Source organism: Camelina sativa, chromosome 10 (genome assembly GCF_030686135.1).
Source record: "Camelina sativa cultivar CO46 ecotype springtype chromosome 10, ASM3068613v1".
In the NCBI taxonomy this organism is placed as follows: Eukaryota; Viridiplantae; Streptophyta; class Magnoliopsida; order Brassicales; family Brassicaceae; genus Camelina; species Camelina sativa.
In genome coordinates this window covers 15,816,292-15,839,027 of record NC_141889.1, presented here as the reverse complement: position 1 = coordinate 15,839,027, position 22,736 = coordinate 15,816,292, and the positions used below count along the sequence as shown (strand labels likewise).

The 22,736-nt window shown below is 42.8% G+C and overlaps 2 non-coding genes across 2 annotated transcripts; one reads left to right on the top strand and one right to left on the bottom strand.

Moving 5' to 3' along the window:
* Positions 1-4,535: 4,535 nt before the first annotated feature.
* Positions 4,536-4,642, top strand: LOC147936204 (small nucleolar RNA R71). The gene has a single exon (XR_015569703.1). It is a non-coding gene; the product is annotated as a small nucleolar RNA R71 (small nucleolar RNA).
* An 8,995-nt stretch (positions 4,643-13,637) lies between these two features.
* LOC147936203 (small nucleolar RNA R71) lies at positions 13,638-13,744 on the bottom strand. The gene has a single exon (XR_015569722.1). It is a non-coding gene; the product is annotated as a small nucleolar RNA R71 (small nucleolar RNA).
* Positions 13,745-22,736: the final 8,992 nt, after the last annotated feature.

Genomic DNA, 22,736 nt, shown 5'->3' with positions numbered 1-22,736 from the left:
CTCCACGAGCATCAGAATCAACCTCCATGGGGTCAGTAATGGTTCTTTTGGACGTAGACAGGTCCCTACGTCGAGGAGATCGGCAAACAGCACTCGCCATTGGACTAGGTGAGCGAACTCGATGGTCTACACGATCGGTTGCTCGAGCACCGGATCAGGTGACGGATCGGGTTGAGCATCGGGTTGGGGAAGCAAAACGTCCAGCCAGTGGTTGGGAATGCGGAACGTTTCTTCTCCCTTGGTATTCTCGAGGTTCGACGGCATCAACTCCGGTTGTAGCAGTGGCTGAGGTTGATCTTCTTCCCTTCCTTTGGTAGGTTTTCGTTTGTGACTCCATTTGTCGAATCCTTGAGAAGAAAAAGCTAAGCTTCGAGGTTAATAGGGTTAGCCCACAAAGAAAATCGAATATTACTTGAGATTGAGAGAGAATAGAAAGTATGGAAACTAAGAGCTCTAGGGTTGAAAGAAAAGTTATCGGCGGTGATGAGGAAGGAGGGTGTCGAAACCCTTAAATAAGCTAGGGTTGGTGGGCTGGGCTTCTCCGAGAGTGGGCTTGCTTGTGGAATTCGGACTCCACTCACCACCTGAGCAGGGACACGATTAGGCGCGTCGAGTACGCTGTAGGGTTGACCCTCGGGTTCCTCAATTCTTCTCTTTATATATATATATATATATATATGTAAAAATAGAAAACAAGATTCAAAATAATAAAAATAAAAATGAAAAGAAAATTAAATAGAAGATACCTTTGGGACTTCCTCCCAAGTGAGCTTGTTTAAAGTCACTAAGCTTGACTCTTCATGCTCCTTAAGCATGGGATCCAGGTGGAAGAGCTTCTGGAATCCTCTCCACAATAGCAGGCTGGTTCAACTGATTCTCTAGGTTTTTTCCAGGTTCCAAGGCAAATGTAGTGTTGACCTCCTCAAGATTTTTGACTTTTCTCTGCTTTGTTTTAGTGGAAAAAGCTTGACCATCAATGGTTGGCCTCTTATTCCCCTTCTTCACATCAAACTCCATCTTGAAGTGCTCACCATGTTCCATTCCTATCTTTCCTTGCTTCACCTCAATCACAGCGCCTACTGTTGCCAAGAATGGCCTTCCTAGAATCAGTGGATCGTCTGGTTCCTTTTCCATATCAAGGATCATGAAGTCAGTAGGGACTTATATTCTTCCGATCCTAAGTGGCAAGTTTTCTATGACCCCATTAGGATGTCTGACTGTTCTATCAGCTAGAACCAAATACAGACTACTTGGTTTCAAACTGGTGAAACCCATCTTGTTGGCAAATGATAGTGGCATAATGCTAACTGAAGCTCAAAGGTCGCACAAGCAATTCTTGAAAATCCGAAGTCCTATCGAGCATGGCAAAGTAAAAAAGCCAGGATCCTCTAATTTTTCCTTGATTCGTAGCTCAGGATCTAAGCACACTCCACTCCTGAGAATCTCAAACCCAATTTCCTTGACAGCTTCCTTAACCTCATTCTCCAATCGAGCTGCCTCCTTGGCAGTGTCCTCCTGAAGCTCGTGTGGTGTCAAAAGCTTATGTGGTGGAGCTTTACACTTAGCCATGCGCTCTGCAAGCGCCTCCAGCTATATTTCAAGTGCAGCATTGAACCTTTCCTCTAGCTCCCCTTCTACTGGTACAGGTAGTTGAGGCTGATCTCTCTTCTCAACATCTACTCGATGCATCATTCGATCACCATCATCGGGTAGGTCTTCGGGTTCCACCACGGGTTGATCTTCATTTTGTGATTCTCGAACCAATGCTCGATCATCAACTCGATCAGTCTCCTCGGGTGAAAGCTCGGGTTCATACTCGTATATGTAGTGCTTTGCCTCATTTATCCCGTAGTGATCCATATCCTCCCCATCTTGATCATCATTATCCCCAGTGAGGTAATCCTCATAGTCATCATTAAGGAAGACGGCTTGGGCAGTGGCTTTACTTGGGAGTTGGTTGATCTTTGGAGCTGGTTGGTTGTTGTGGTGGCCTCTAGGTACCTCAACTTAGTGTTTAGTGAATCATACTTGGCGTTCCAATCATTGTATCCAGAATCGATCTTGTTGCTCATCTCCGCAACTTGTTTTGCGGTGTCCTGATGTTCATATATTTTACCCTGTTTTTCCTTAATATATTCACATCTTTTTCATCCTTTGCTATCCTTTTTGACCATTATTGCATAGTTTTAGGATTGTTCTTGCAATAGAGTGTAGTTGCATTACATTTGCATCTTTTCTTGCATAAACAGGTGATTTTGGAGCCTAAGGAGCATGGAAGCAATGCTGAGGAGAAGTGAAGCAATCATGAGGAGAAAGCAAAGGAGTTAAGGCTGGAGAACCAAGGTCCGGAGTCCCACTCGACTGCCCACTCGACCAGACACTCGACCGAGTAGAAGGAGCACAAGAAAACCCAACTCGACCGGTCACTCGACCGGTCACTCGACCGAGCACCGGGTCGAGTTGGCCGAGCCGCCTGGCTATTTTATCTTTTAGCATTTTTAGGGATTCCCCTCCTTTTTCCTATTTAAGGACCTTGTACCCTTCAACCACCAGAGAGCAGCTTTTTAGATATTCTCAAATCTAGTATTTTACCCTTTTTGGGAATTTATGCTTTTTGCACTTTTATTTTCTTAGATCTTGTACCTGTTTTGAAGGAGAAAACACAAGATTCTTCATACTTGTTTGTTTCATAACTTTTAAAGTATCAAGAATTCGAGTTTGATTCCTTCTCCAATATTGTAGATCTCTGTTTTATCTTTCTAACCATGTAAGTTTCGTGTTTTTCTGGGTTTATGACTTTGCTGTTCATCATGTGTGATTGTGAGTAGTTTCCTTAGCTCTTAGGGATGGTTTAGTCTGTATGGATGTTGTGGTTATTTGATTTGGTCAAGCTTGATTATTGTAGATCTCTTCTAGGCTAGATGTTCTTAATGCTGATCATATAACTGAGAGGGTAGGGTTTGATCTCAAGCTTCTTAGCATCACACCAATGTCTAAGGTGCATAGATAAGGCTAGATCTAGAGATTATCATTAGGCTTGCTAAGAGATTAGAAGTCTTGTTTGATTCTTGACATATTGCTTAATGCTTGCTTGTATAGATTCTTTACTTTGTGAGAACAAGTCTAGAAATATATTAGCTTGATTGTTTTTGCCATGAGAGTGGATTAACATGTTCTTAGAGATTATTGTCTAGAGATTAGCTCATCTTGATTGAGGTTTGTTGATCAAGTTAGATAACCACAATCTAAGTTCAGCCCATGAATCCATCCCTAGGACCTTCCTTGTCTATTGATTTCCTAGTCTAAATCCTGTTGTTTGATCGTTGTTTGATTTACTTTTGTCTTGCTCTGTTTTGTTTGCATTGCTCTGTTTTACGTTTTTGTCCAGCTCGACCCTTCACTCGATCTACACTCGATCGAGTGCTTGCTCGATTTCATTCCCAGTACTCTTGTTTATGATTTGTGTCTTTCCTGTCTCGTTTCTTATTTCATTCTAGTTGCATTTCTATTGCATTCATTTAGTTTCATGTTCATTACTTTCCTTGCATTAGTTCATTATCTGCATTACTATAGTTTGATCTCTGTTCTAGTTTCATTATTGTCATAATCATTCTATTCCATTACATTTAGTATCTTGTCCATTCAGCTTTTACATTCTGCAATAGGTTATTAGTGACAAACACCCTCTATAATTGGCTTAACTTAGACAAGTATTGCACACCTTGATTGCTTGCATTCACTCATTTAGGATTGATACCTCTTATACTACAATTCCATAAGGGGAATTGAAACACCCTGCCTTCACCATTGTTCATCATCATCATCACATCATTCATTCACATTCCATTCTACACACACACAAGAAAGGAACTTGTTTCATGTCCATAGCAGCTAATGCTTGATTCTAAATCATCTGCTGAATGAGGCCGCGTAGGTCAGCTTCTTGTGAATTATTCTGCGGGCCTTGGTGTTGTTGGAATCCAGGTGGTTGGTTGTAGTTGCCAGAGTACTGCTGCTTAGGTGCGTATCCTTGATTGTACTGGACAAAAGGCTTCTGTTGTACCTGGTTCCCTGGAACTGCAGATGGGTAAGTTTGGTCCTAAGGGTTGGCAACATTCGGGTTCCGATAAGACAGATTCGGATTCGGCTTGTAGTTGTTGTACCATTTGTTGTAACCCCCCTGGTTGTTGATGTAGTTAACATCCTCTATCTGTACAGTCTCCCCATCTTGTTGTAGAAACTGCTCTTCCTCGGATATTGCATGAACATGCTGCTGCTGGTTGAAGAGCTTATCGAGCTTGTCATTGAGGGCTTTCATGTCCCTCTTGTACTTGGCATCTTCCTCTCCTGTAGATCGCACAGTACGATCGTATTCCTCATTGTAATTGCCATCAGATTGAGTCAAGTTCTCCACTAGGTCCCAACCTTCATCAACATCCTTGTTGAGGAAGTTACCAATGCTTGCGGTGTCCAGCAACATCCGTATCTTGGGGACCACTCCTCTGTAAAGTGTACTCAGCAATGAAGCATTGCTGAAGCCATGATGAGGACATCGGGTAGTGTATCCCTTGAAATGTTCCCAAGCTTCACTGAACGTTTCATTATTCTTCTGAACAAAGCTGGAAATGTCGTTTCGCAGCCTTGCGGTTCTGGAGTTGGAGAAGAATTTAGCCAGGAATGCCTTCTTGCACGGAAGTGATGATGGACTCCTTGGGTGGTGATTTCTCTCATATGTGTGCTTTGTCTCCCAAAGAGAATGGGAAAAGCCTGAGTTTGAATCCATCTTCACTAACTCCATTTATCTTGGTGAGGCTACAAAACCTATCAAATTCATCCAGATGATCCAATGGGTCTTCCATTGGCAATCCATGAAACTTATTACTCAGTATCATCTGGATGAGACTACTCTTGATCTCAAAATTGTTGTTCTGTACAGCAGGTGGCACAATACCATTCCTTTGAGTGTGAGTAGATGGAGCATCTCCTGCTCTTATGGTTGTCCTTGCCTGAGGAGCTGGTGGACTGTTCTGATTATTCATTATCTCCTCAATTATTGCTAGTTGCGGTTGAACTTGTTGTCGTCTGAGTAGCCTTGGTCTGTCGATGTTGTCGATGAAAGGACGCAGGTTCTGTCTACCTCTGGATTGTGTTTGCATGCACAGGTAATTGACCGAGTGTGTACACGAGGGTCAACTCGATCCAGGTGATCGAGTGACGGGTCGGGTGGGTGCTCGGGTTGTACCTGAGATTCAAAACAAACAAGAGCGAAAGCAAACAAGTCAGATTCCAAACCAATATAAACAAAAAGAACTTGATCTAGCAAGTACTGAAATCCTAAACGTAGCAAAATAAAATTCAACCAAATGGCAACAACGCCAAATTGATAGCAGGATTTTCACCCAGGGTATCAATTCCCTATGCAGTTGTAGTACAAATGGTTATCAATCCAAATGGTTGTTTATGCTAGCAGGAAGGATGCAATCAGAACAATGCAAGTCAAGCCAAACAAAAGTTGGTTTTGATCTAACAATCCTAAAATAATAGAAGAAAAGAGTGTAAACAAAGAACCACACGATCTAAGCACTCTATGCAAGCATTCGAGTACAGGATCGGGTGGGGTGATCGAGTGAGCAAATGAAGTATGAACAACTCGAGGAATTACTCGAAGCAGGTGATCGTGTACCTGTTTGGGTAATGGATCGAGTGATTAATAAAAATGCAAGTAATTAAAATACGAAAGCTTCTAAGGATGGGGTAATCGAATCCTAAGTGTTCTTAACCAGTACAGATGTCTTACATGCCTCAAGCAAATATTCCCTAGACAATGAATCTCTAATATCTTGTTCAAACACTCTCGTGATAGAAACAAACAACCTTGATCACTCCCCTACCAAACTCTCGTTGGAGAAACATGACCAAGCAGGCAATAAGAACCGATTCATTATTGTCAGTAAACGTCTAGCATTGGTTGATTCAAGCATTTCATCTACACCTCTTGGTGGTAAAACACCTTAGATCTAATCTCACCCTCTCAGTTTGTTGACAGCATTAAGAACACCAACCTAGAAGGGAATCTATTAAACATATACGATCAAACTAAGACATCTTAACCGATCAATGACACAAAATGATCTATCCCATCCCTAGAAACTTTACTACACACTCAGATCTCATTGCAAGAAAAACAAAAGCAAAAACGAATCAAAATTGCATTGTAATAAACGGTAGAGTAGAGAAGTAAGAATACAAGATAGAAATCTAAAGAAATGATAAAAAGTTATGAGACAAATCCTAAAAAAGGTGGAAAATGTTTTTAGTCGCTCAATTCTCTCACATAAGCTCCATCTCTCTGCTTTTTGGGTCTACGACTTGTTTTGAGGAAGAGCAGGAGGGGTTTATATATGGAAACCCCTTTGACCTAGCTTCTCAGTCCTGCCCGAGGGTCTACACGATGGGGTACACGAGGATGAGGTCGAGTTTGTCCTCGGGTAGATCTTCGGGTTGTTCTTCATGCTCTTGGATCCTCCTCGATCGTGTTGGGGTTCAGACTTGTTCTTACAGCTCGATGGCTCCTTCGGGTACATGCTCGGGTTTGTCCTTGTTTTTCCCGGCTCTTAAGCACCTGTTTTCATCCAAAATATGCAAATGCAAAAATGCAACACCCTAAATGGCCTAAAAGTGAATTCCTACTGTTAATGACCTAAAAATGTTAAGTTAAGGGTATGAACAATGCAAAATATGGACAAAAAAGGATGCTAAAACATGTAAATTAGAGAGTTATCAAATACAGAGATAAGCGTGTTTATACTGGAGTAGTTTCAGGATGGATGAATTTCTAGGAAGTGGTTATTGGAACTATGTGAGTGAAGACAAAAGACATATAAAGATAATGTGGTGATTTTTATGGATAGTAAACAAGTCTTTAAAGCCTTCCGAGCATAACAAACGATCCGTCGGATATGGGTAGGCCCACAAACCAAGAGTAGACATGGGGTCGACAAAGAGGTGGCCCATGGACTTGTGACATCCCAGCTTGCGGAGAGGTTTAAAATAATTTATTTGGCCCCCTATGTCACCAAAGTGCACTTATATTTTCGGTCAGGGGTCCTAAGAGAACTCCAGAGTTAAGCGTGTTTGAGTTGGAGTAGCCACAAGATGGGTGACCTTCTGGGAAGTGACTGTCGGAACTGTGCAATTGAGGACAAAACACAAGGAAAGATCAAGTAGTGATTTGTAGGTATGGTAACAAGTCTTTAAAACTTCCCGGACGTAGCAAACCGGTCGTCGAATTTGGGTGGGCTCACGGGCCTTGTGAGAGGACCTGACGCCCATTAAAAAAGGTGGGTCAATTGACTGGTATTGGACATGGAGCCCACTAAGATGTAGCGCTCGGGGCGTTACAAGTTGTATCAGAGCTGAACCCAGATGAGTGTAGAGTCGAGTGGACTCACACCCTCGAATTGACAGTCTTGGTGCACAACGAGGACGTTGGGATCTGTTAGTGGGAGTGAATTGTGACACCCCAGCTTGTGGAGAGGTTGAAAAGAATTGATTAGGCAACCTATGTGACAACCCGTCCCGTGGACCCCACTGTGGACATCCAAATCTACCAGTAGGTTATTGGTGCGCCAGACATTCCTCGAAGGCTGGTCCCCACTCTTTAACAACCTTCCCACATGACAAGCTGTCACCAGTTGATCTTTTGAACTATCAATTCTAAGGTCGATCTTTTGAACTTTCAATTCTAAGGTCGATCTTTTGAACTATCAATTTATTTTTTACTTATGTTGACTTAATTATCTACACATCGACATATTTTACAACAATTGAGTTATGTTATGCCTAATGGATTTATAACATAGTCGATTTTTTTAACTGTTGACTTATTTTTTATTCAGTGATTTATATTTGTATTCTGTAGATTTGTTTATTCATAGTAGACTTATTAAATTCTACCTAGATATATTAATAAGGTTGATATTTCGAACTATTGACTAAAATTTAACTTTCGTCGACTTATTTTATTTTCTATCGACTTATATTTTGTTTGATTGTTTTTTTTATATAGTCAATTTTTGATATTGTTGACTTCTTTTTTTTTTTTCAGCCAAAAATTAATAAATTAAAATAAAACTCCAAGATTGGTTGACCAAACAGGAGGAAAAGAGTTTACAAAAGATGATTCAGAGATTAGAGATCTTGAAGATCGAGCAAGACAATCCGCCCTTACATTGACCTCTCGTGGTATCCTGACTAGGGTGAAGGAAGGGTAAGAAGTACGGAGCAAAGCAAAGTCCTCCAGCAAATTCGAGAAAGCGGGCCAATCGTCCGGCGTCTGCACCATCGCAACCAACTCTGCACAGTCCGTCTCGAAAGTCTGGCAACCAACTCCCGCCTCAAGTAAGGAAGCCATAGCCCAGATCAGTGCTTGTAATTCCGCATGTAAGGGAGTAAGGCTTCTTCGTTGACTCCGTGCTCCCAAAAGAAGCGTTATATCTTCTCCACTACAGCACCACAAGCCCAGACCCTGAAAAGGAACCGTAAATTTCCAAGAGCCATCAACCAGACAACGGGGAAAGGGACCTCTCTCCTCCATTGAAGGCGGCGACTCCAGATAATGCGCCGAGTAAGATTTGGCCTCCTCCCACAATAATTTATCATTCGCCGCTTGATTCAATATTTCCGTTGGCTCTAACTCGATACCTTGGAAAACTTTTTTGTTCCTATCTTTCCAAATCGACCATATAATCCAGGGAAGACGAATGGCTAGATCTGGAACCTCAGATTGTGAAGAAGCCCGCCAGAATATGAAATCTAAATGCGCATAGATCGAGTCATATGGAAAACCTCCCTGATCTAGAGCCACTGGAGACATCTCCCAAGTACGTCTTGACCGAGGACATCCAAACAGCGCATGATTTATAGTCTCGACCGCAGCATCACACCTCTTACACAAAGCATCACACCCCTTACACAAAGCATCACACCGGACACCCCAAAACGCAAGTTGTTCTAACACAGGAAGAGTAACTGACCCAATCTGCCAGAAAAAATGTTGAATCCTCGAGGGAACATCCAACTTCCAAGACTGTGCCCGCAAGGCCACACAAGTCGGCCCATACTCAACATCTGCAAGTAATTCTCGGGCCAACCGATAACCTGATTTGACCGAATACTTCCCTGATTTAGTAAAATGCCATAATAGTCTATCCGGCTGAGAAGTTTTACAGACCGGCATACTCCGGATAAGAGAGATATCCTCTGGATCAAAGAACTCCTCTAGAGTAGGCAAATGCCAGTCCTTCGTATCTGGATTAATTAAATGATTAACCATCAAACTCAGCAGCCACAATCTCCCCCGACCATTCGCTGGTCTTGGACGAATGTCGGGTAACCATGGATCACGCCAGACCGCCCATCTCGCTCCCTGTACCACCAACCCCTTAGTAGAATAAATACTTCTCCATGCAAATGAAGGGTTATTTGGTTTCTTTGCCATAAGCGGATGTTTGTTCCTGAAATATCGTCCTTTCATCACTCGAACCATTAAGGACGTCGGGTTATGAATTAAGCGCCAAAACTGTTTGGCCAGCATGGCTTGATTGAATTGTTCCAAAGCTCGGAAACCTAATCCTCCTTCACATTTATCTTTACACAATCTATCCCAAGCAACCCAGTGCATACCTCGAGCCTTATCATTAGACTTCCACCAAAAGGTAGCTATAGCACTTGTTAATTTAGACGTCAAATCTTGTGGTATTTTGTAACATGACATAACATGAGTGGGAAGAGCCAAAGCCACCGATTTAATCATAATTTCCTTACCACCCTTTGATAAACACTTGGCCGACCAACCGTTTACGCGATCATCTAAACGATCCTTAACATAACTAAAAACCTTGGCTTTTGAACCTTACAGGTTTTCGGGAATACCCAGATAGGAACCCATGCAGCCTTCCTTGGAAATACCAATAACGGATTTCAACTGGGATCGTACATCAGCAGGAACCTTCTTGCCAAACATGATAGAGGATTTATCCAGATTAACCTCCTGTCCGGAAGCTCTACCATAACTACCAATTATGTCCATCACCGTCCTACATTCATTTGTTGTTGCCTTACAAAAAAACAGACTATCATCCGCGAACAATAAATGCGAAACCGTGGGACTATCACGGGCGATGGTGATACCCGTTAGTTTCATCTCCCGTTCAGCCTTTTTAATATTTTCAATCAAGACCTCTGTGCAAAGTATAAATAAATATGGCGAAAGAGGATCCCCCTGACGTAATCCCCGCTGTGGTCTAATGAAGCCATGAGGCTGACCATTCAGAAGAACTTGATACGACACCAATGCCCTGACAGTTCCAGCTTAGAACCTTCACGTTTGAGCCGGTGGTTTTGGGAGAGCCACCGTCCCTATCTTAACAGGCCAACTTCTGCCACCCACAGAGCTGCCATCTTCTGTTTTTTGACCTTGCTTTCCCACACCTGCCTGTTTTGTGCCCTTACCTACAGATTTTAGAGATAAAACTTTAGCCATAAGACGTTTTCCAGGTGAAGCCAAAGGTAAAGTTTTCCTCTTCGATGTGAAAATCCCTTTTCTAGTCTGTGGACTACCCGCCTTAGGTTTAGCCCTGTCCTGCTTTCCCAAAGAAACTTATGCCATAGCAGAATTCATATCGATCATACTCACAGATAGAGAATTAGTAACATGAGTACCTTGGATAGGATTTTCCTCCACCTCAAGACCCGACTCAGTACCTTCCGCAAGCAAGAAATCCGACTCTAGCCTTGAAACCTCATGATTAGTGTCATTATCAAACTCCCCATCCTCTAGCAAATCATCTGAGCTCTCATTAAAACCCTGATCCTGAAGATCCTCATCCCCCTCATCTACACCATTCTCTACTGAAACCTCTACGGAGGTATTTTCGACCATATCAGAGGAACCACCAACATGAACAGGTCGTTGGAGTTCTTTCTCACCAGAAGCCTGTTTGAGCTTATACAATGGCTTTGGCCACACTGGTCGTATGCCCTTCCTTTGATGGGAAACACCAGCAGAGTGATCCACCACCTCACCTCTAAACCCCTGAGGACCAGCATGATCGCCCCCCTGATGTATCTGCATTTTACTTGTTTTAGATCCTCATTTGCATTCACTTTAGCATCATTTCATCCTGTGTTTGTAGCATTTGCGTCTCATTCTTGCATAAATTCACTCACTTAGTAGTTTTCCATTAGCATTGCATACATTGTTGCATATGGAGTTGTTATCAGGTTTTGGAGAGCTTTTGGGAACACGAAGCTGAGCAGAGTGCAAGGCGAAAGAGAGCTCGATCGAGCTGGGAAGACGAAGTGAAGCAGAGGAAGTCGAACCAAGGCAGAATGACCAACTGAAGCGGAATCTAGCCTAACGCATGCAGAGCAGAAGACAAGGCGGAGCGACTAACACAGGAGGCAGAGCTCGATCGAGCTGATTAAAAGAAAGGACGGTCGAGCTGTCTGAGACAAAGAAGAGCTCGATCGAGCTGAAGTGGAACGCGAAACCAAAGCTAAACAAGAGGAGAAAGGATAGCTCGATCGAGCTGTTGGAAGCAGATAAGAGCGAGATCGTGCTAAGCATCAACCAACTTAAAAATCGTTGACTTTGACTAGGGTTTTCACAAGTTTAGTATAAATATGTCTCATTTGTTTAGACTTGAGAGGATCCTTTTGAGCTATTTTCTAGAACTTCTCTCAAGAAACAAAACATGTTTAAGGCTTTGTAATTCGAATTCTCTTTTAATCTTTCAAGTTTTTATAGTTTTTCATCTCTCTTTTATGCTTTAGTTTATATAATCTTGTTAATATCTCTTTAATCTCTTTTCATAATGTTGCTTATTGAATTTTCTGGGTTTGGGTTCTTGAGCTTCATGATTTCTGAGTAGTGTTCTTAGAGTTCTTGAGGTTGGGTGAGATCCATGAGGTTTTCTTAGTCTTTTATAGGGTTTTGATGTTTAAATCTTTTAGATCCCTTCTGGATTAGTGATCTTCATGCTAGCTTCTTTCTGATCATCTGAAGCTTGACCCAAGGCATTTCCACCCGAGAGGGCTTGGTGAAATGTCTGATCTAGCTAATACCGGAGATTTATGTGCCTAGCCTAAGAGATTAGTTGTCTAGGGTGTTTATTGACATTGATTGATTGGTTGTTAATGCCTGCCTTGTTATGCTTCGCTAAAGAGATTTAGGTATGGAGGTAACTTGGCTTGAGGGTCTCTGTCACGAGAGTGGATTGACCTGTTGTTGAATCTTTCGTCTAGGGATAGCTTTGTTTAAAGTTTTATCGAATCTTTGTATTAAGACTAAGTTACTTCATGGATCACTCATACCCAGCCTCACAAGCTCTCTTTTATCATCTGTTTGCATCAGTTTACATTTTGCTTGTTTCGTTTAGCTTTGCTTACTTTTGTTAGTCACTGCTTACTTTTGTTAGTCACTGCTTACTTTTGTTAGTCACTGCTTACTTTTGTTAGTCACTGCTTACTTTTGTTAGTCACTGCTTAGCTTTGTTAGTCACTGTTACTTTTGTTAGTCACTGCTTACTTTTGTTAGTCACTGCTTACTTTTGTTAGTCACTGCTTAGCTTTGTTAGTCACTGCTTACTTTTGTTAGGCACTGCTTACTTTTGTTAGTCACTGCTTAGCTTTGTTAGTCACTGCTTAGTTTTGCTATTAGTTCTCCTTTTCTTTTGTTGCTTGCTCACTTAGGTTGTTAGAAAATCAAAACTAAGGTTCGCTTAACTTAACTAGATTTGATTGCATCTTTTGTGGTTAATATCTCACCCATTTGGTTTGACACCCTTTGTACTACAATGACAATTTAAGTGCTTAGGGAATTGAACTTCAGTAGAGAAGTAAAATCTTACTATCGATTTGGCGCCGTTGCCAATTGGGTATTTGTCTGTTACATTTAAGATTTCAGATCTCTTAAGATCAAGCTGTTTTTCTTTTATTTTCGTTTACTGACTTGTTGGCTGTCTATCTGTTTGCTTCAGGAACACTCCTTCGACACACAGCTCGAGCAGTGCTGTTGAGTTCTCTCTTGCATGCAAACACGCTCCCAAGGCAGTCATAATCTCCTTTTCTGTGACGACGTCGATCGTTTACCCCGCGCGTTGAGACAGCAAAGGAATCAAGTCGGATTAGATCAACAAGATCACGTTGGTATGGATAACCAACAGCACGACCCTCATGCATCTGGTGCACAAAACAATCTGCCACGCCAACCACCACACATTGGCGTTGGTGATGCTCCTAACACCCACACGCAGCGTCAGGGAATTGTGTCTCCTTCCATCCCAAACAATAATTTTGAAATCAAGAGTAGTCTCATCTCTATGATTCAAGGCAACAAATTTCATGGCTTGCCGATGGAAGACCCTCTTGATCACCTGGACGAGTTTGACAGGCTCTGCAGCCTCACAAAGATCAATGGTGTCAGCGAAGATGCATTCAAGTTGCGCTTGTTCCCATTCTCTCTTGGTGACAAAGCACATCAGTGGGAAAAAGCTTTACCTCAGGGATCCATCACCTCTTGGGATGATTGTAAGAAGGCTTTTCTTGCGAAGTTCTTCTCTAACTCGCGGACTGCTAAGCTCTGCAATGCAATCTCCAACTTTGCTCAGAAAAATGGTGAAACCTTCTGTGAAGCTTGGGAAAGATTCAAGAGCTCCACTACTAAATGTCCTCACCATGGTTTCAGTCAGGAATCCCTCCTTAGTACTCTCTACCGGGGCGTTCTGCCTAAGTTCAGGATGATGCTTGACACTGCAAGCAATGGCAACTTCCTGAACAAGGATGTTGATGATGGTTGGGAGCTTGTTGAGAACTTAGCTCAATCTGACGGGAACTACAATGAGGATTATGATAGGACTGTTAGGAGCAACAACGATACTGATGACAACACCAGGAAGGAAATCAAGGCTCTTCATGAGAAATTTGACAGGATTTTGTTGGGTCAACAGAAGCAGGTTATTTCTGTATGTGAAGCTGAGCAGATACAGGTCCCAGATGGGGAGGTTGATCCAACTGAGGAGTTATGCTACATGCAGAACCAAGGTGGCTATAATAGAGGTTTCACCAACTACAGAGCTAACCCGAATCTCTCCTACAGAAGCACAAACGTTGCTAATCCACAGGATCAGGTCTACCCTCAGCAACAACAACCTCAACAATAGCAGGCGCAGCAGCCGCATAAGACCTTCGTTCCTTACAACCAGAATCAGAATTTTGCTCCAAAGCAGCAATACTTTCAACCACAGCAGCAGGGCAACATGAGTGCACCTCCAGGTTTTCCACCTCAGGCACCACCTCCCGATATGACAACTATGCTTCAGCAACTTCTTCAAGGACAAGCAGCTGGTGCTCAGGATGTTGCCAAGAAGTTCTCTGAAGTGCAACATAATTTTCACGATTTGAACACCAAAGTTGAGGCACTGAACTCTAAAGTGAAGTACCTAGAGAGCAACCATGCTACAACTTCTTCTGCAAAGCCTCAAGGCCAACTTCCAGGAAAAGCTATCCAAAACCCGAAAGAGTACCACCAAGCTCAAAGTATTACCCTTCGCAGTGGCAGAAAACTCCCATCTCAAACAGGACCTACTGCAATCACTGTGGACAGTGATGAACAAGATGGGGAGGACTTTTGTGAACCAGAGATTCAAGCTGAGCAGAAGGAAGAGGAAGACAAGATCCAAGTTCAACCAGAGTTACAAGCTAAACCCTTGACTGAAAAAGCAACAGTTCCTGAAGCAAAGAAGCCAGTGTTCATCCCACCTCCTTACAAGCCTAAACTTCCATTCCCAGGAAGGTTCAAGATAGAGTTGGTGGCGAAGTACAAAGCGCTTTTTGATAAACAAATGAAGGAGATCGAAGTGAAAATGCCTTTACTCGATGCTATTGCTCTCATACCTCAGTCCCACAAGTTTTTGAAAGATCTGGTAAATGAAAGAATCAAGGAGACTCAGGGGATGGTGGTACTAACTCATGAGTGCAGTGCTCTCATACAAAGGAAGGCTGTCATGGAAAAGCTCAGTGATCCAGGATGCTTCACTCTGTCATGCTCCCTTGGTCCATTCGCTTTCAATAATTGTCTCTGCGATCTTGGAGCATCTATCAGCTTGATGCCACTCTCCTTGGCTAAAAGATTAGGATTCACGAAGTTTGAACAATGCAATATCGCTATGATTTTGGCTGACAGGTCTGTGAGGTATGCTAATGGTATCTTAGAGGATTTACCTGTCAGAGTTAGAGATGTGGAGATTCCTACTGACTTCGTAGTATTGGAGATGGATGAAGGACCAAAGGATCCTCTGCTTTTGGGAAGGCCATTCTTGGCAACAGCTGGAGCAATCATTGATTGCAAGAAAGGTCTGATAGAGCTGAACCTTGGTAAGGACTTCAAGATGAACTTTGACATTAAAGATGTCATGAAGAAGCCTACCATAGAAGGGCAACTGTTCTACATAGAAAGGATGGATCAGTTGGCAGATGAGCTACTTGAAGAGCTCAATGAACAGGATCATCTTCAGAGTGCTTTGACAAAGAATGGTGAAGATGGGTACCTACACTTGGAAACTGAAGCTTATCAGAAGCTTTTGGACTCTCACAAAGGGGAAGAAGGATCTGCAGTCTTTGAGGACTTGAAAGCTCTACAAGCAGTGAATGTCAAGTGTGCAGACCAAGCAGAAAATCAAGGTTTGATGCTTTCACTCGACCTGCAAAGCTCTACAAGCAGTCCTGCGCCTGATGACTGGACTGAACTCAAAGCACCAAAGGTAGAACTCAAACCTCTACCAAAAGGGCTAAGGTACATTTTCTTAGGCCCTAATTCTACTTACCCTGTCATAGTAAATGCTGAGCTTAGCCATGATGAATTGGAAATGTTGTTAACTGAACTGAAAAGGTTTAGAAGGGCAATAGGGTATTCACTAGATGATATTAAAGGGATTTCTCCTAGTCTATGCACACATAGGATTCATCTTGAAAATGAAGCATACTCTAGTGTAGAACCCCAGCGTAGATTAAACCCAAACCTGAAGGAGGTAGTCAAGAAAGAAATCCTTAAGTTGCTAGATGCTGGTATTATCTATCCTATCTCTAACAGTACATGGGTTTCACCTGTACATTGTGTTCCTAAGTAGGGTGGGATAACTGTAGTGAAAAACGAAAAAAATGAGTTCATCCCCACTAGGACCATTACAGGGCATAGAATGTGCATAGACTATAGGAAGTTGAATGCTGCATCTAGGAAAGATCACTTCCCATTGCCTTTCATTGATCAAATGTTAGAAAGATTGGCTAATCATCCTTACTACTGTTTCCTTGATGGGTATAGTGAATTCTTTCAAATCCCTATACATCCAAATGATCAGGAAAAGACCACTTTTACTTGTCCTTATGGCACATTCGCCTACAGGAGAATGCCTTTTGGTCTTTGTAATGCACCTGCTACTTTTCAGAGGTGCATGACCTCTATTTTCTCGGATTTGATAGAGGAGATAGTGGAGGTGTTCATGGATGACTTTTCTGTGTATGGCTCCTCCTTCTCCTCCTGTTTGTTGAATCTGTGCAGGGTACTTACCAGGTGCGAGGAAACAAACTTGGTGCTGAACTGGGAGAAATGCCACTTCATGGTCAGAGAAGGAATAGTCCTTGGGCACAAGATTTCCGAGAAAGGGATAGAGGTTGATAAGACCAAAGTTGAGGTTATGATGCAGTTGCAACCCCCAACCAATGTGAAAGATATCAGAAGTTTCCTTGGGCATGCAGGGTTTTACAAAAGGTTTATCAAGGATTTCTCCAAGATAGCCAGACCTCTTACCAGGTTGCTCTGCAAGGAGACAGAGTTCATCTTTGATGGTGAATGTTTGGAAACCTTCAAGCTTATCAAGGAAGCTCTGATATCTGCTCCAATAGTCCAAGCACCTAACTGGGACTATCCTTTCGAGATCATGTGCGATGCTTCTGATTACGCAGTTGGAGCTGTTCTGGGACAGCGAATTGATAAGAAGTTGCATGTCATCTACTATGCAAGCAGGACCCTTGACGACGCACAAGGAAGATACGCCACCACTGAGAAGGAGTTGCTGGCAGTAGTGTTTGCATTTGAGAAGTTCAGGAGTTACTTGGTTGGTTCAAAAGTGATTGTCTACACGGACCATGCTGCACTGAGGTACATCTACGCAAAGAAGGACACCAAGCCTAGACTTCTAAGATGGATACTTCTTTTGCAAGAGTTTGATATGGAGATCCTCGTTAAAAAGGGGATTGAGAATGGAGTCGCTGATCACCTCTCAAGAATGGGGATTGAAGACATGGTCCCCATTAATGACTCAATGCCTGAAGAGCAACTAATGGTGTTTGAGACTCTGAATAAGAGTACATACGCCGGGTTAGAGTTGGAGATGGTTGAAGCACTGTCACTGAAGGAAGACTAGTTTCCATGGTATGCAGACCTTGTCAACTACTTGATCTGTGGAGAGGTTCCCAAGAGTTTGGACAGCTACAACAGGAAGAAGTTCTTCAGAGATGTCAACCACTACTTCTGGGATGAGCCTTACTTGTTCAAGAGAGGGTCTGATGGTCTGTTCAGAAGGTGTATAGCAGAAGAGGAAGTACATGGTGTGCTTGAGCACTGTCATGGGTCAACGTATGGAGGACACTTTGCTGCATTCAAGACGGCCCAAAAAGTTTTACAAGCAGGTCTCTGGTGGCCTACTCTATTAAAGGATGCTCACACATTCATCACCAAGTGTGATGCTTGCCAAAGGATGGGTAATATCACAAGAAGGAATGAGATGCCTCAGAACCCAATCTTGGAAGTGGAAATATTCGATGTCTGGGGGATTGACTTCATGGGTCCCTTCAACCCTAAATCAAATGGCAACGAATACATCTTAGTGGCAGTTTGACTATGTTTCTAAGTGGGTTGAAGCTATTGCAAGTCCCACCAACGATCATAAGGTTGTCTTGAAGCTGTTCAAAAGCATCATCTTCCCAAGGTGTGGAGTACCAAGAGCTGTAATCAGTGATGGAGGAAGTCACTTTGTCAACAAGGTCTTTGATGGTATGCTGAAGAAGTATGGGGTGAAACACAAAGTAGCGACTGCTTATCACCCCCAAACCAGTGGGAAAGTAGAACTCTCCAACAAGCAGATTAAGGGGATCCTGTCAAGAATTGTTGGGTTGTCTAGGAAGGATTGGTCTATGAAGCTGGATGAGACTCTCTGGGCTTACAGAACAGCTTACAAGACACCAATTGGAAGAACACCGTTTCAGTTGGTGTATGGTAAAGCATGTCACCTTCCAATGGAGGTTGAATACAAGGCGCTTTGGGCTATTAAGATGTTAAATCTGAACATTGACAAAGCACAAGCCAAGAGAGTTGTTGATCTACATGAGCTTGAGGAAATCAGACTTGATGCTTATGAAAGCTCCAAAATCTATAAGGAGAGAACCAAGGCTTTTCATGACAAGAAGATTGTTGTGAAGGAACTAAAGTCTGGAGATCAAGTCTTGCTTTTCAACTCCAGACTTAAGTTGGTTCCTGGCAAGCTCAAGTCAAGATGGTCTAGACCATTTGAGATTAAAGAGGTTTTGCCATACGGATCAGTAACTCTGCTGAACAAGGATGGTAGTGAATTCACAGTAAATGGACAAAGGGTCAAGAAGTACCTTGCAGATCAAAAGATTCCGGAGGGGTCCTATGTGCCTCTCTGTGATCCTCCAAAAGCCTAAAAGAAACAGGAAGTCAAGCTTAGAGACTTAAAACAAGCTCACTTGGGAGGAAGTCCCATGTTTATCCCTGTATATATTTCCTTTCATTGCTATTTAGGTTGTTTTTGTTAGTTTTATGATTTTCTCAGGTTTTTAAAAGAAAAATCAAGTTCGTACACTATGTAGCTTGGCCCAACGCAGCGTGGTGATCGAGCTGGAGACGGAGTCAACACAAGTCAACAGAGCAGCATTGGATTCCTTCCCATTTTCGCACAGCTCCTAAAAGTGGGTAGAACACGTTTTAAATCTTGTCCACCAAACTCAAGCTAGGTTCAACCACATGTCTCCTCCAACTCCACCATGTCTCCCACAAGACAACACAAAGCTGTCTCCTCTCACCCATCAAGTCGAGCTCTATCATCTCTCCACTATAAACAAAAGACTAAGTCACACTCTTCTTCACTCAACTTTGCATATCTCGTCTCTCTCTCTAAATCGTTTAAGCTTAGCCATACATTTCATCAACCTTAGCTTTTGCGATTCTTGCTCTCTCTCAAGTTCTCTAAGCTTCATCTCTGTTTCTCACCATGTTTAACAAGCTTAGATGGAAACCCAAGTACTTTCCTTGCGAGATGATTTCGCTTCATTGGCGGAAATTAAGAGCTCGATCGAGCTCGTTATTTCTGGTTACGCGTTTTTCTGTTCTTATTTTCGGTCAAGCTCAAGTTCTTGTTAAGTCCCTTCTAAGTTTGTTTTAACTTCACACTTAGAGAGAAAAAGCTTGAGATGAATTACTAGGGATGAAAGAAACCATGATTCGCGATTTTTTTTTTTAGAGCTCGATCGAGCTCATCTTTTTTGGCTTCGTGTTTCAGTCGAGCTGTATTATTTTCGTTGTGCCATGTTTCTCTGTTTCTTAAGCTTGAGCTCTGTTTTGTTGCAATTAGTGTCTACAAGCTCGGTTGAAATAGCATTTAGAAGAGAAAGCTTGAGAATCGCCGCTAGGTTGATAGAAGAAGCGGTTTTGGTCTTCGCATAAAGGAGCTCGATCGAGCTCCACCTAAACAGCTCTAACACTTTTTCATTCCTATTCTTCGCATTGCAGTACCAAGCCACTTGATGCTGAGCTGGCTAGAAGCATCACTGACAAGAGGCGGAGATACATTGAAGCAGAAGAGGAAGAAGAGGAGGAACCACCAGTGGTTGAGGCAGAAGAAGAAGCAGAGGGTTCGCGTCTGACACAAAAGGAAGCTGCAGCCAAAGTAATAAGGCTAGCCAAAGCTAGAGGGTCACGCGCTTCAGCCGAACCTCAAGTAGACGACGTACAAAACGTGGAGCCAGTGCAACCTTCTAGGAGATCACTGGATACAACAGCTCGACGAACAATCCATCCACGGCGGTCACTGTCTCACGATAGAAACCCATAAACTCAGGATCGAGTTGTTAGCTCTGGGGAGTCATCACGTAGGAGAGCTGAAATAGCTCAAGGAAAAAGACCAGTGGGGCAAGTAAGGCAGATTCAGGAGGATTTAACAGATTCAGAGGAATACACACCGCCAGCCACACCGTCAGGGGAGCAGCTCACTCCACAAGACTACTATAACCTCTTCATGGAATGCGATTTCGCTGCAACAAGATACCCGCATCGCTCTACCATCCGCAAGCTTGGAATCAAAGAGGACGTTGAGCTCTTATTCAAAAACTGTGGTCTTGGAAATTTTATGAGGTGTAACCGTGAAGCATACAAAGATGAAACCTGCCAGTTCCTCGCTTCTCTCAACGTGTACTACTATGAAGAAAGCGATGAAGACAAGTCTGGGCTAGGCTATTTTACATTCACGATCCACGGAAAGCGCTACTCTTGCAGCATCACCAACTTAGAGAAGTTGTTTGGTTTCCCTAGCGGGACTGAAACCTGCCCCGACTTTGACGACAAAGAGTTGAAGGCACTTTGGAAAACTATCAGCAATGGTGGTTACACATCCTCGAGAAGCAAGAGCAACGAAATTAGGAGTCCGGCCATCAGATACTTTCACAAATGTGTTGCAAGCACTTTCTTTGCGCGCCAAGCTACCGGGACAGTCAACGAGAGTGAGCTTCAGATGATTGATCTTGCTCTTCAGAGCCTCCTCCCAACCACAACAGATGGCACTGTGCTTCGGGGAGACGGGTCAGACACACCTCTTTCCGTATATTTGTTAAGGCATTTCCTAGCCTACCGCGATTGGGTAGTCAAAAACAGTGGGAAGAAGAATAACACGTTGACTGTTGGCGGGATAATCACTCCTATCCTATCCAATCGTTGTGTCCCCTTGCGCTCAGATCTTCATGAACCTCGCTCGTTGGATATGGGGTATCTGAAGAAAGCACTGTTTCTTGACCATGGAGTGCATGAAGACAAGCTTATGTTTCGTTTCCATCACCCACGCATTGGTGACGCTAGGGTCTTACTTCCTAACCCAACTCTCACTATGCTGGAGGACATTCACAACATCTGGTTCCTCCCAAACCCCGCGGATCTCCACTACCCTGAAGGCACTCAACCTGACACGGCAGGAGCTGTTAACTCGCCTGACCCGCAGCCTATGGACATATCTGAAGAAGAGTCACCTCAGCAGTTCTGGTTCACACAGCCTCCTTCTCCTAAGCAGAGCAGGCACATGAAAGGCACCAACAGGAATATCAGCCTTCTGCAGCGATGGAACAAACTTCAGGATAAATCTTACAAAGCTCTGCGAGGAACGGTGAAGGAGTTAACAAATTCTGTGAAAGGATTGACGCTTCGGGTCACTAAACATGAAGAGGGAAGAACTCATCCACCTCCACCCTCATCGAGCAATGTGCTCCCGAGAAGCAACTCGGCAAGCCTACTCAGGCGAGGCTCCAACCCAGCTGAACCCGCTAGAGCTAGTTCTTTTGAGCCAGCCAGAGCTAGTACCTTTGAAACAGCTCGAGCTAGTTCCTTCGAACCTGCCAGACCCAGTTCCTTTGAGCAAAACCAGAGAAAGCGCAAAGCAGTTAAACTACCATCAAGCTCGAAGAGAGGCTTCCCTGTTTCACTGGATATCGAAGATGAACACGCCAGCTCGACCCAACACGACCCATCATCCTACCCTCCCACCGCTGGTTACACCCTGGAGAGCATGGATGCCTACCTTGACTCCCAATTCTCCTAAACGACCAAGTAACACTCCTCACTCATTTGTTTATACCATTGCATTTCATTTAGTTTGTTTTCTTTGTCTTTTGAACTCTCCTTCAAATTTTTGTTACACAAGGGACTGTGTAATTTAAGTTTGGGGGAGGGTTTGAGATGTATATAACTTGTTTTCTTTGTCTCTTATTTTCAAATTTTGCATCATTGAGTCTGCATACATATAAGGCATAGAAAACCCAAAAAAAATTGAAAATTTTTTAAATTTTCTAAAAAAAAAAAAAAAAAAAAGAAAAAAAAAGAGTGTTCATATTGTTGTAGTTGCATTTTAGATTAAGTCTTGCTTTCTTTTTAGTAGTTTGTACATATGCAATAGTTTGTGCATATGTGTTAGGGGTCTGTGATGAGTTTGTCTCGTAGACATGCTGATTTACTAGATAAATTCAATGCCCAAGTTATTAGTTGTCTAACGCATGATCTAGCGAACCTGAAGTAAAACCGCACCATGTTTAGAATTCACAACTCTGCATTCTTGTCTAGATGGAAACATGTTGCGATCTGATGCCTTCCCTATTTACTTGAACTTAATCTTGACTCATAATTATCATGTTTTAAGCACTGAATCTGAACTCATGGATACCAATATACATACTTGGATTTTCTTTCAACTTTATACCACTCTTGGCTAATCCAAGTAGCTGATTCCCATTATTGGAACAGTTTCCCCCACCATTAGCCTACCCTTCTTTCAAGCCAAAATTATCTCTGTGTGTGAGGCCTTATTTTTCGGATTGAGCTTGGTAGAAAGTGTTATGTCTGA